This window comes from Poecilia reticulata, unplaced genomic scaffold (genome assembly GCF_000633615.1).
Source record: "Poecilia reticulata strain Guanapo unplaced genomic scaffold, Guppy_female_1.0+MT scaffold_253, whole genome shotgun sequence".
NCBI classification, from domain to species: domain Eukaryota; kingdom Metazoa; phylum Chordata; class Actinopteri; order Cyprinodontiformes; family Poeciliidae; genus Poecilia; species Poecilia reticulata.
In genome coordinates this window covers 120,749-130,927 of record NW_007615037.1, presented here as the reverse complement: position 1 = coordinate 130,927, position 10,179 = coordinate 120,749, and the positions used below count along the sequence as shown (strand labels likewise).

The 10,179-nt window shown below is 40.9% G+C and overlaps 1 long non-coding RNA gene across 1 annotated transcript; it reads left to right on the top strand.

Annotated features, from left to right (window-relative positions):
* The first annotated feature begins 913 nt into the window (after positions 1–913).
* Positions 914–2,663, top strand: LOC103460517 (uncharacterized). Its single transcript, XR_532940.2, has 3 exons — positions 914–1,103; positions 1,917–2,026; positions 2,298–2,663. It is a non-coding gene; the product is annotated as an uncharacterized LOC103460517 (long non-coding RNA).
* The last annotated feature ends 7,516 nt before the right edge of the window (positions 2,664–10,179 follow it).

Here is a 10,179-nt window from a genome sequence, read left to right as displayed (position 1 = left end):
CATTTAAGGTGTAAAGTTTACCTTCGACCAAACGCCCCCCAAAGGCATCCCAGCGCCCCCCTTTTGTAAAAATGTCCGCCAGCGCCCCCTGCCGTCCTCTGAACGCCCCCTAGGGGGCGGTACCRCCCACGTTGAGAACCGCTAGTCTAAACCTTCAGAGATCCACATGTTGCTCCGCTGCTCTAGTAAAGCAGGATCAGTTCAGAAACGATATGAAATGAGAAACAAGTTATTTATTAACTGATTCTGTTTTAGATCGTTGTTGAGAAACCAACCAGTCACAGCTGCACAGTGACCCGTTCATGTTTTACAGCTGCAGCCGCTGAAATAAACGGCCTTTATTTCTCACTGACTTCGATATAGAGTCTTTAAAACCACAAAATAAAATCTGAATATTTTTTATATAACCTCTCGTGCTTTAAGTGTTGGGTTTAAATTACACTTCCTAGATATTCATTTCTATCTACTTATTGGTTCTCCGTCATCCAGAACATGACAAAACTAAAAAAGGCTTCAAAATAAAGCAACTTAAATTATAATTTAAATAAGCCAAAACTTGTATTGGGAGCTATTTCAATAAATCAATGTTTATGGGAAACTTTGTTAAGAGCAGTTACTCATTAAAGCTTTTTATTTAACATTTTGTAAAGGTTTAGCAGAGATTCGATCAGACTGAACTAAACTCGCATCCAAGCAACATTTGAATTTTAGTTTTATTTCTCAACTATGGAGTTAATTTGTTTCATAATTATTCAATCAAAAGAAAAATTCTAACAAAAAAATCTTAACTTTTTAATCATAAAAATTTTTTACAAAACAAAAAAAATGTTACGTTTTTTTTTTTTAATTGAAATCAAATTTAAGTTTTAAACTTTTATTTGTGCATATCAGAAGTTTTTGGTTGAGTCAGAGTTTTTTAAAGCTGTTTTTTGGTTGAACTCGTTTTCTTGCTTATAACTTTATTTGCTTTGGCGAAGCTTACATGAACATCCGGGGCGGGGCTTAAGGACGAGCAACGTGTTCTGATTGGTTATCGCTGACTAAAGCGGATGACTCTGTGTCCGGAGCTGCAGGGCTCCGGTGGCGGGACACAGAATGTGAAGGTCAGTCATCTTTACAACATTTCACCGTTTAGCAGCTACTAAAGTGTCCACCTGGTTTCAAAGAAGAAATCTTACACAAATTATGACGTATTTAGTCTGCCGCGATCCCCGGTAGCATATAGTGCTAATGTTAGCACCGGGTAACGTTCATWAACTAGGCTTGTGTGATATTCGCCTGTCTTCATGTTGAATTCTTTAACCAGCGAACCGCTGCTGAGTGGCATTAAGAGTGGAAAATACCAAATATATCTGGAGGAAATGTGTTAAACTGTTGTGTAATCTGGGCTGCACAGTGGCGCAGTTGGTAGAGCTGTTGCCTTGCAGCAAGAAGGCTCTGGGTTCGATTCCCGGCCCCGGTCTTTCTGCATGGAGTCTCCCTGTGCATGGTGGGTTTTCTCCGGGTTCTCCGGTTTCCTCCTCCTGTGTGTCTCTGTGTTGCCCTGCGACAGACTGGTGACCTGTCCAGGGTGAAACGTTAGCTGGAGATGGGCACCAGCACCTCCTGACCCCACTGAGGGACAAGGGGTGAAAGAAAATGGATGGATGTTGTGTAATCCTCCGTGTGTGTGTGTGTGTGTGTGTGTGTGTGTGTGTGTGTGTGTGTGTGTGAACTAGCATTGAAGCTAAAGTGGGAAAACAGCGGATCTTTGCTCCAATGTTATCGTTAATCTGCACCACATGTCAAGTGACAGCAGATGATTTATTTACCCAGCACATAATCCGTGTTGTCCATGAGGGGAGACAATGTAACAATATATTTGCCTGTTGCTGTGTGATGATATTACATTAAACTGGTGTTCTCCTGAATCCCAGTCTGACCAGCAGTGTGCAGCTGAAGCAGGACAGGCTTGTAGGTCTGACTGATTCCTGATGATCAGAACATGAGGATGGAGAGACCAGCAAGTGTTGAGTCAGCAGCTCAGGTAGGGAAGGAAGTGTTGCTTTTAGGGGCCGGGTGAGTTTGGCTAAATATATTTATACAGTTTATTTATTGGTTTTAAACTAATGCATGCTTATGTGTTGATAATGATACATTGTAATTAAAATACAAAAATTACCACCAACATCCTGGCAGAAGTAATAAACAAGTTTATATTGGAGCTTGTTTTGCATCTGGAACACATTAAAAGCGAATTACCAAATGTACTTTATTCCCTGTTAACATTATTTCTCCCTTTTTCATCCTCACTGCAGCTGGACTGGAGTTCTGCTTGGTTTGAGCTAAAGCGGCTAACAGCGCAACATTTTCCCTCTCCCACTATAAACTTTGCTTTTCTTCAACATGGACAAAACTCCTACATCAGCAGCTGTTTGTTATTTTGACATCAGTGGTGGTCAGTTGATCCTCTTAACCACTGAATGGATCAGAACCACCTGGACTGAGCTGGTTTCGTCAGAGGGAGCCAGGAYGTCTCCATCAAATGGCTTCCCGTATTTAAAATAGCATCTTTCTGATGCTATGACTGCATTCTCATAATTAAAAATACTCGTGACCTGGCCATAACACTCCATTATACAACTCACAAAGGATGATAGAAATAAAGCCACTTTGTGAAAGTATCTTCTGTATTTTGTTTTAGAAAAGATGAGGGTGACTAAAACTAAATCTGTTATGAAAAAACTGTTCAGTCACGTCATCCAGCCTTATTCAGTATATTATTGAATTATTTTACCAACTGCATATTACTTAATATTCAGATTTCTTTGCTGGTATTACTGACAAGTGTTTCATTTTAATATCTCACATGAAGCCGAATTACAACTGAGACAGTGGAAAAAGGTTTGTGAAATGTAGAGTATTAGGGTATAGTATATATATATATATATATATATAATGCTCCGTCTGTTTCTAGCTAAATATTGAAGTCATCAGTCTGAATGGGAACACACACACACACACACACTCACAGAGACACACACTCCTCAGCGGAGCTCTAGCCAATTAGCTAATGGCTCGTTAAGATTGACGTCCATTACAGCAGCTAATCAATCAGTTAAATTTAACGGACGAGGATTTAATTGATCCGTTTCAGTTTTGGAGTTGATGATGTGGTCACTATGGCAACTTGATGGGACAGAAGTGATGAAGAAGCTGAGTCAGCAGGATGAGAGGTAGCCAGATTAAACTGGGCAGTCATCATAAAAAACATACAAAATTATGAATTTATTCATTGAGTTACTGAATGCAAAACACTTTAACAAAGAGCAAAATCAGGACAAGTTTCCATACTTTATACTTTATCACCTATTAGTGTGAAGACGTGGGCAGTGTGGGGCGCAGGAAAGGGGGGTTGGGGGGGGCCCAGACCCCGATCTTGGAAAAGTCTAGAATTGTCCCCCCCAAAGTAATCATGAAAGAAACCCTTATATTTAAACAATATTAATATAAAAAGGCAATAGAAACAAAGAACTAATGAACTAAGAAAAATGACAATAAAACTGTCCAAAAAACTCATAATGACGATCAAAACTGCAAAATAAGACAATAATAAACAAAACATGCTAGAGACCTCAACATAAACAACAACATCCATACAGAAAACAAACTTATGTCCCAGCAGCGAACTTTCCTCTGACAGCAAACCCAACGTCCTGACGCTTAACCAGTAACACGTCCGTGGAAGATGAACTTTCCCTTGGTAAGAACCAGGATGGGCTTGACATGGTCCACCGCCAGACAGACAGACAGACTCCCATAGGAGAAATGTATCCTAGAAGCAGGGGCAAAAACTGCAGTACAACAATAAAAAGCTCATCCAAAAGGACAGTAACCATGAATAAATAAAAAGCAAAGAAAACAACCCAAAAGCTTAACTGATTTAATCTTCTAAATGAAAGAGCAGATGATGAGGAATGTGTCTAAAACAAAAAAGACAAAATATTTCCCACTCCAATGAAAACCAATCAGTCGCAGAGAGAGACGACAGACAGACCATAATAGCCTGCAGCTCTCCGGCCCCGTTGCTATGGTAATTAATTATCTGCACCTGGGCTGCTTTGTTTAGCAGTCCTCGGCGAATCATTTTCTTCCAGCCTGTCATTGAGTTTCTCAGTCCTAAATATAAATTATTTCTTCTTGTTGCTTCTATTTTGAAGTAATTTTCTTAATCGCACAGTTTGGGTTTTAAGCTGGGGAGTGAACCACTGACTGTGGATGATTCTAACAATGGGTTTCCTCTTTTGAGCCATTTCCCTTCATATCCTGCTTTTAATGCACTTACAGCCCTTAAGAAATTAGATTTTCAGACTGTATGCTGGAGACAGAGTTTCTATATTTGTGAGACACCTAGCGTCTGTCTCAAGGACCCTGACCCTAGCAACATGTTGAAAACATTTTATGGGAGCAGGCATGTGTATCTATGTCATGACCGACTTTGAGACCAATAGGGCGATTTTTGTGCCCGTGAGGGGGAGTTAAAAATAGTTTTGGAATCAGAAATCCACTGTGCTGTGTGTGTTTCAGAGAGAAAGATTTCCGACTCTGTGAGACACTCAGCCTCGTCTTTTGCTTGTTTTTCTCAATTTATGTCATCATTTTAACTCAGAATCCCACTAAAATGAGTAGCTCCAAGCTGATCGTTTTAATACCACTTTTGTAGGGGTGCACCGCAGCGGTACGAGCCACGTTAACGGTGATGGAAGAAAAATAACTAGACATATTAAATTCCTGAAAAAATGTAACTGGCCTGCCCGACGTGTGCACGTCCCTTTGGACCCGACGTTATGAACAACCAGCAGTACATCCGTGCAAGCCAGACTTGCCCTTGGTAAGAACCAGGATGGGCTCATCGTGGGGCATCACCAGAGTGCATTGACTGAAGCTTATGCCAGGTCCATCACCATAATAGTTTGCAGCTGCAAGGAGCCGTTGCCATGGTAATTAATGGCTTGATGCTGCCGCTGTCTCTGCAGCGTTCCCCAAATGACTGAGACAGACTTGATATCTTTATGAGATCCCTATCGTTGGTCCGAAGCACCTTGAAAGAAAACTAACTCCTAGAAAAATGTCGAAAACATATTACGGGACAAGACATGTGTATTTATGTCATGACCGACTTTGAGACCAATAAGGCGATATTTGTGGCCGTGACGGCGAGTTAGTCAGTAATCCACTGTGCTGTGTGTGTGTGTGTGTGTCAGACAGGCTCTTTGAAATAAAAATGCTATTATTATGAGACACCAGCCTTGTTTTCGTCATTAATGTCGTCATTTTAACTCAGAATCCCACTAAAAATAATAGCGCACTTCTCGGGATCAAGCCGCACGTTTTGATACCACTTTTGACGGGGTGCACCAGCGGTTCGGGCCGCATTAAGGGTGACGTAAGAAGAATAATATTAAAGAAACGCCCTATTGGGTGTAGAACAGGTTCCTGCCTTGCTTTGCATGCCCATGAAATAAAGAAATAAATGAAGAGACATTCTGTCGGGTGTAGAACAATAGGTGCCTTCCATGTAATATGGCAGGCCCCTATAATGGTTAAAAAAGTAAATTTGTAACTCTGTTACACTAGTCATTTTTGGTCCTGCAGCTTGAACACAATTTTTTTAAATCATATTTCACGTTATATTTTACTGTAACTTTACCGACACCCCCAAAATTGCTCTTAAGAAATGTCCCTGTTTATGTTCTCCTCCAATAATGACATGGGATTTCCAGCACTGTGCGAAGATTTACCGTATTTTCCGCACTATAAGGCACCTAAAAACCTTCCATTTCCTCCAAAGACCACGGTGCGCCTTATAATCCGCCTTATATATGGACCAACATGGAGCCACTACAGGTCCAGCAGCTACGGCAAGCAGCCGCCGACTTCATTTTCACCCGTAGAAGAAGAAGCGCGGTGCATGCTGGGATAGCTGTCAGAACGCTGGTTTGTTAATAAAGGTTGACTGACCCATCTACCTACCGACCTGATGATCAGGTCGTCTACAGGTCATTCAGCACCACCTTCTCCACCAACATGCTGTGGTGGAGAAGGTGACCATCGTCCGGCCCAGAAATCTCTCCTCTCCTCTCCGACCCGAGTCGGACTGTTTGGTTGACATTCTTTATGTCAACAAAGTGACTTTAGACCAGGGGTGTCAAACTCCAGTCCTCAAGGGCTGCAATCCTGCAGTTTTTAGATGTGCCACAGCTACAAATGGCTTAATGACCTCCTTCTTGTGTAGATCAGGTCTCCACAGCCTTGCTAATGACCTAATTATTCTATTCAGGTGGTGCAGCAGAGACACATCTAAACGTTGCAGGCCAGTGGCCCTCCAGGACCACTGCCCTGGTCCTGGAGGGCCAGGGCAGTGGTCCCTGGCCCTCCAGGACTGGAGTTTGACACCCCTGTGCTTTAGACATTCATCCGGGAGCTTCGACTAGAGTCACCATGGGGCCAAACCCAGACATTTAAAGCCTGGGGGGGGAAGAGAGACAGAGGCTGAGGCAGCAGCGTGTCGGTTGGTCTATGTTACCCAGAATGCAGTTGGGCACTATCACAACACCGTGAGTGAAACAATGACTGGGGCAGCTACTATATAAAGTACTGGGGACCATTTCTTTATTACTATACATCCACATTAGTAGAGAACGGAACAAATCGTGTCCCGTATCAGTTCAATGTGAGACGGTGGAAACTGTAACTGTAGCGTCTATTCTATGCGCCTTATATATGAAAAAAGTTTAAAATAGGCCATTTAATGAAGCTGCGGAATATATGGTAATTTTCAGACTGAGAAATGAGGAAACAATGCTTTCTGACTTTAGTTGGAGCAAAAATGTTGAAATATTTACATTAAAAAAACAGCAAAATAGTTTGAAAATGAACAGAATGTTGAATATAAACGTGTTGACATCAGCATCCTGCGTCTTTTAAATCTGTTTCTCAAACGTTTTCAGGCTGAGGACCATTTAACAGTCATGGACCACCAAACCTGAAATCTCCCCCTCTAACATAACTTCATAAATAATTCAACCTGAAATGAAAATATTCGTCTCTTAACTCAGGTATTGTTGTTTTCCTACTTCCTCCTAATGAAGAGTGGTGCAGTTTGGTAAATGTGACGTCAGAACCATGAACACTTTGAGTTATTCACAGATTCTTAAAGTGTCTAAGCTTTCCAATGATGTCATGGAAATAAAAACAAGTTGTTCTTTACTACCAAGTGTTATGTGCATTAACAACATTTAGGGCTATTTGTGATTTAGAAGCACAATTAAAGAACAATAAACAACTAAGCATTTCTATTTGTATTTACTTATTATTTAATTCAATTGAATAGTTTTTAATTAAATAAAAATAACAGTTAGGTGACCTGAAAGCAGAGCATCATTCATTACCAAGCAAAGTCATAAAAAACAAAGAACAGTTCTCAGTAACTGAGTCGATTCCTACCCGTTCAAAGGAATCCAGTCGCTAGTGAACGACACATCAACACTCAGCAGCTATGACTGAACTTCCTCTGGTCATATAATCCTGGAGTTGTTTTCTTTCCACCGGTATCTGCAGCTTTTCTTTTGAGTGACACGGTTTTAAGCCACTTTTCCACCATTATTTGTAATCCAATCCTTTGCTAAGCTAGCTGTAGCGTCGCACGTTGAGCTGACGTCACGGAAAATAAACGGTTGTTTACATGCAGTACCTGACGGACCACTAGGGGGCGTCCGCTAAAGGACCCTGAACGCTACGGACCGACGGTGTTGTCACGGTTGCCTAGCGACGGACACTGCGCAGCCGCGGTGAGCTGCTGTCAACCCGGATCTTTTTAAAACATCCTGACCCGATTCCATGTCCTCAGAAGCAAAACCTCTGTAAAGACACAGACGTGAAGGGGAAGATGCAAATCCCAGGTTGAACATGTTGGTGAAGATGAACACAGGCAATGGGTTAGGAGAGCAGAACCGTCAGAACCGTCAGAACCAGACAGCAGCATCTCTTCATCCCTCCATCATCTGATGTGGTGCAGAACATTTTGCTATGATTAAGTTTCTTATTGTGGTTTTAGTCGACTATATTTATTTGATTATTTGCTTGTTTAATGTACACTAGTGGTCATTTAAAGATACTGAGATTAACAGTAAATACATCAATATTTCTACTTTAAAAGGTTTGTTAGGTCTTTCTGTATGTTTTATTTTGAAATCTTGATATGTTTTATTAACTCAGTGGTTATTTAATGCATCATTAATGTCAGATCCAGACCTGCAGCCCAGGGGCGGATCTAGATGGGGGCCAACAGGGGACCAAAGGAGTTATACTAAATAAATGTCTTATGTTAAAGTTCACTGGTGGATTTTTTTAACCTTCACAATTTTACTTTAACAATAAACTAAAAATGATAGAGCTGCTCTTTTAGCTGCTGTATAGAATCAGACTTTCCACCTGCCAGGATCTGCAGCCTGGATCTCTGGAGACACAAGAGGCTCTTTGGCTCATTTATTATATCCAATGATGAAATATTGCTGGGTTTTTTACTTTTTGTTTCAATCTTTTTTAAGGGTTGCCATGAAAACACACTATATAGAGGAATTTAAAGGCGCTAAACTCATGAAATAAGAAATGAAACTCAAACTCCATTCTCTCTGCTCATAGATAAACAGGAAGACATTTAATGCACATCTGCAGATTCACACATCACATTTTCATCGTCTCAGAATCCAAAATGTCTCGTCTCTTACTTCTGGTCGAGTTTTTACACCATTCCAGCCCTACTGTTGTGTTTTGGGAAGCTTCTGACCAATGGCGTTGCTGAACCTGCTTCTGGCTCCGTCTTACACTGGATGTGTGTCGGAAGATCCGAGAATTCAGGGGCTGACCTGGAAGTTAAACCTGCTCCATCAGAAGACATTATTGAATTGTTACTTCTTATCTGTCCAAATAACGATTCTTTCTCAGTCCTGGCCGACTTCTTCACAAGCAGCAGGGACAGACGTCTGTCAGCAACTTCACGTTTCCCTCTTTGGGGATTGTTTATTCCACATCTCTCCGATCGGATCTTTTCTGGCTTGTAGGTCAGATTGACCCAGTACATTTCTTTCCAGTAAAAACATATCTTAATGTGAATCCACCAACAATATGCCTTTTAGTATAATAATATTCCTCTACAACTATCCAGGTAAATCTGGTCTGGAACCAGCCTCCCAACCCGCCTCCTTATTTGTATAAATATTTAGGTAATTCTCTGTACAGTACCAGAATGTTCACAGAACTTTTATACCTTTGGCTGTCTGAGGACACATTTTGAATATTAAATCAGGTGTTATGATCAGTTATTCAGTACTTTAGTAGTTTACCAAATACTTTTTACACTTCCTTTATTAAATGTGTACTCTAACCGACCTCTGCATGAACGATTGCTCCATGAATCACTTTTTAAAAACAAAAGCACCATAAAATCATGTCTATGACTGCAGCAGACATGAGAGTAGGACGACGCGCCGTTGGAAAGGTGGTTTAAAATGTTGTCATTTTGTGACGCCTGATGAAATGGTGAGAGGTTTATTGGTTGAACACATTTATCAGTTTAGTCATCTTGTTTGTCATGACGACAGCAAAATCAGAATATTAAAATTATTAAATGATGACAGGTGACCTCCCCTGCTAACGTCACCATCAGCTGAGGAGAACATGGAAGCACAAATCAAATTAAAACAGTTTAAAAGTTCACAGCGTTGGATGGTTTTACTGGTGCTGCTGGACTTTCTAGAACCAGTCCGACCAGCAGGATGAGGGGTTTTGATTTATGATAAATGTGTCCGAGTGAGACATCGTTGTTGTTAAGCTCATCTCTGGTCAAGCGGGGATGTTCTCTGTAGTCAGTGTCTCCCTCTGCTGGTGGTTGAAGGAACCAACAAACAGGAAGCTGTTGGTAACACGTGGTCTTAGTGGGCCGTTTGACAACCAGCGGTACTGACCCAGTTCGCCAAACTGGGCCAGAACTAAACCATAATTTTAATGAGAAAAGATAATTTAATTTAATCTACGTTCAGTTATATTTTAAATTAAATTTGTTAATTTAAAACAAGATAATAAAATTAATTGCAATGTTTTTTTATGACCCGCCCATTTTCTCGCTTTGTCCAATCAGCG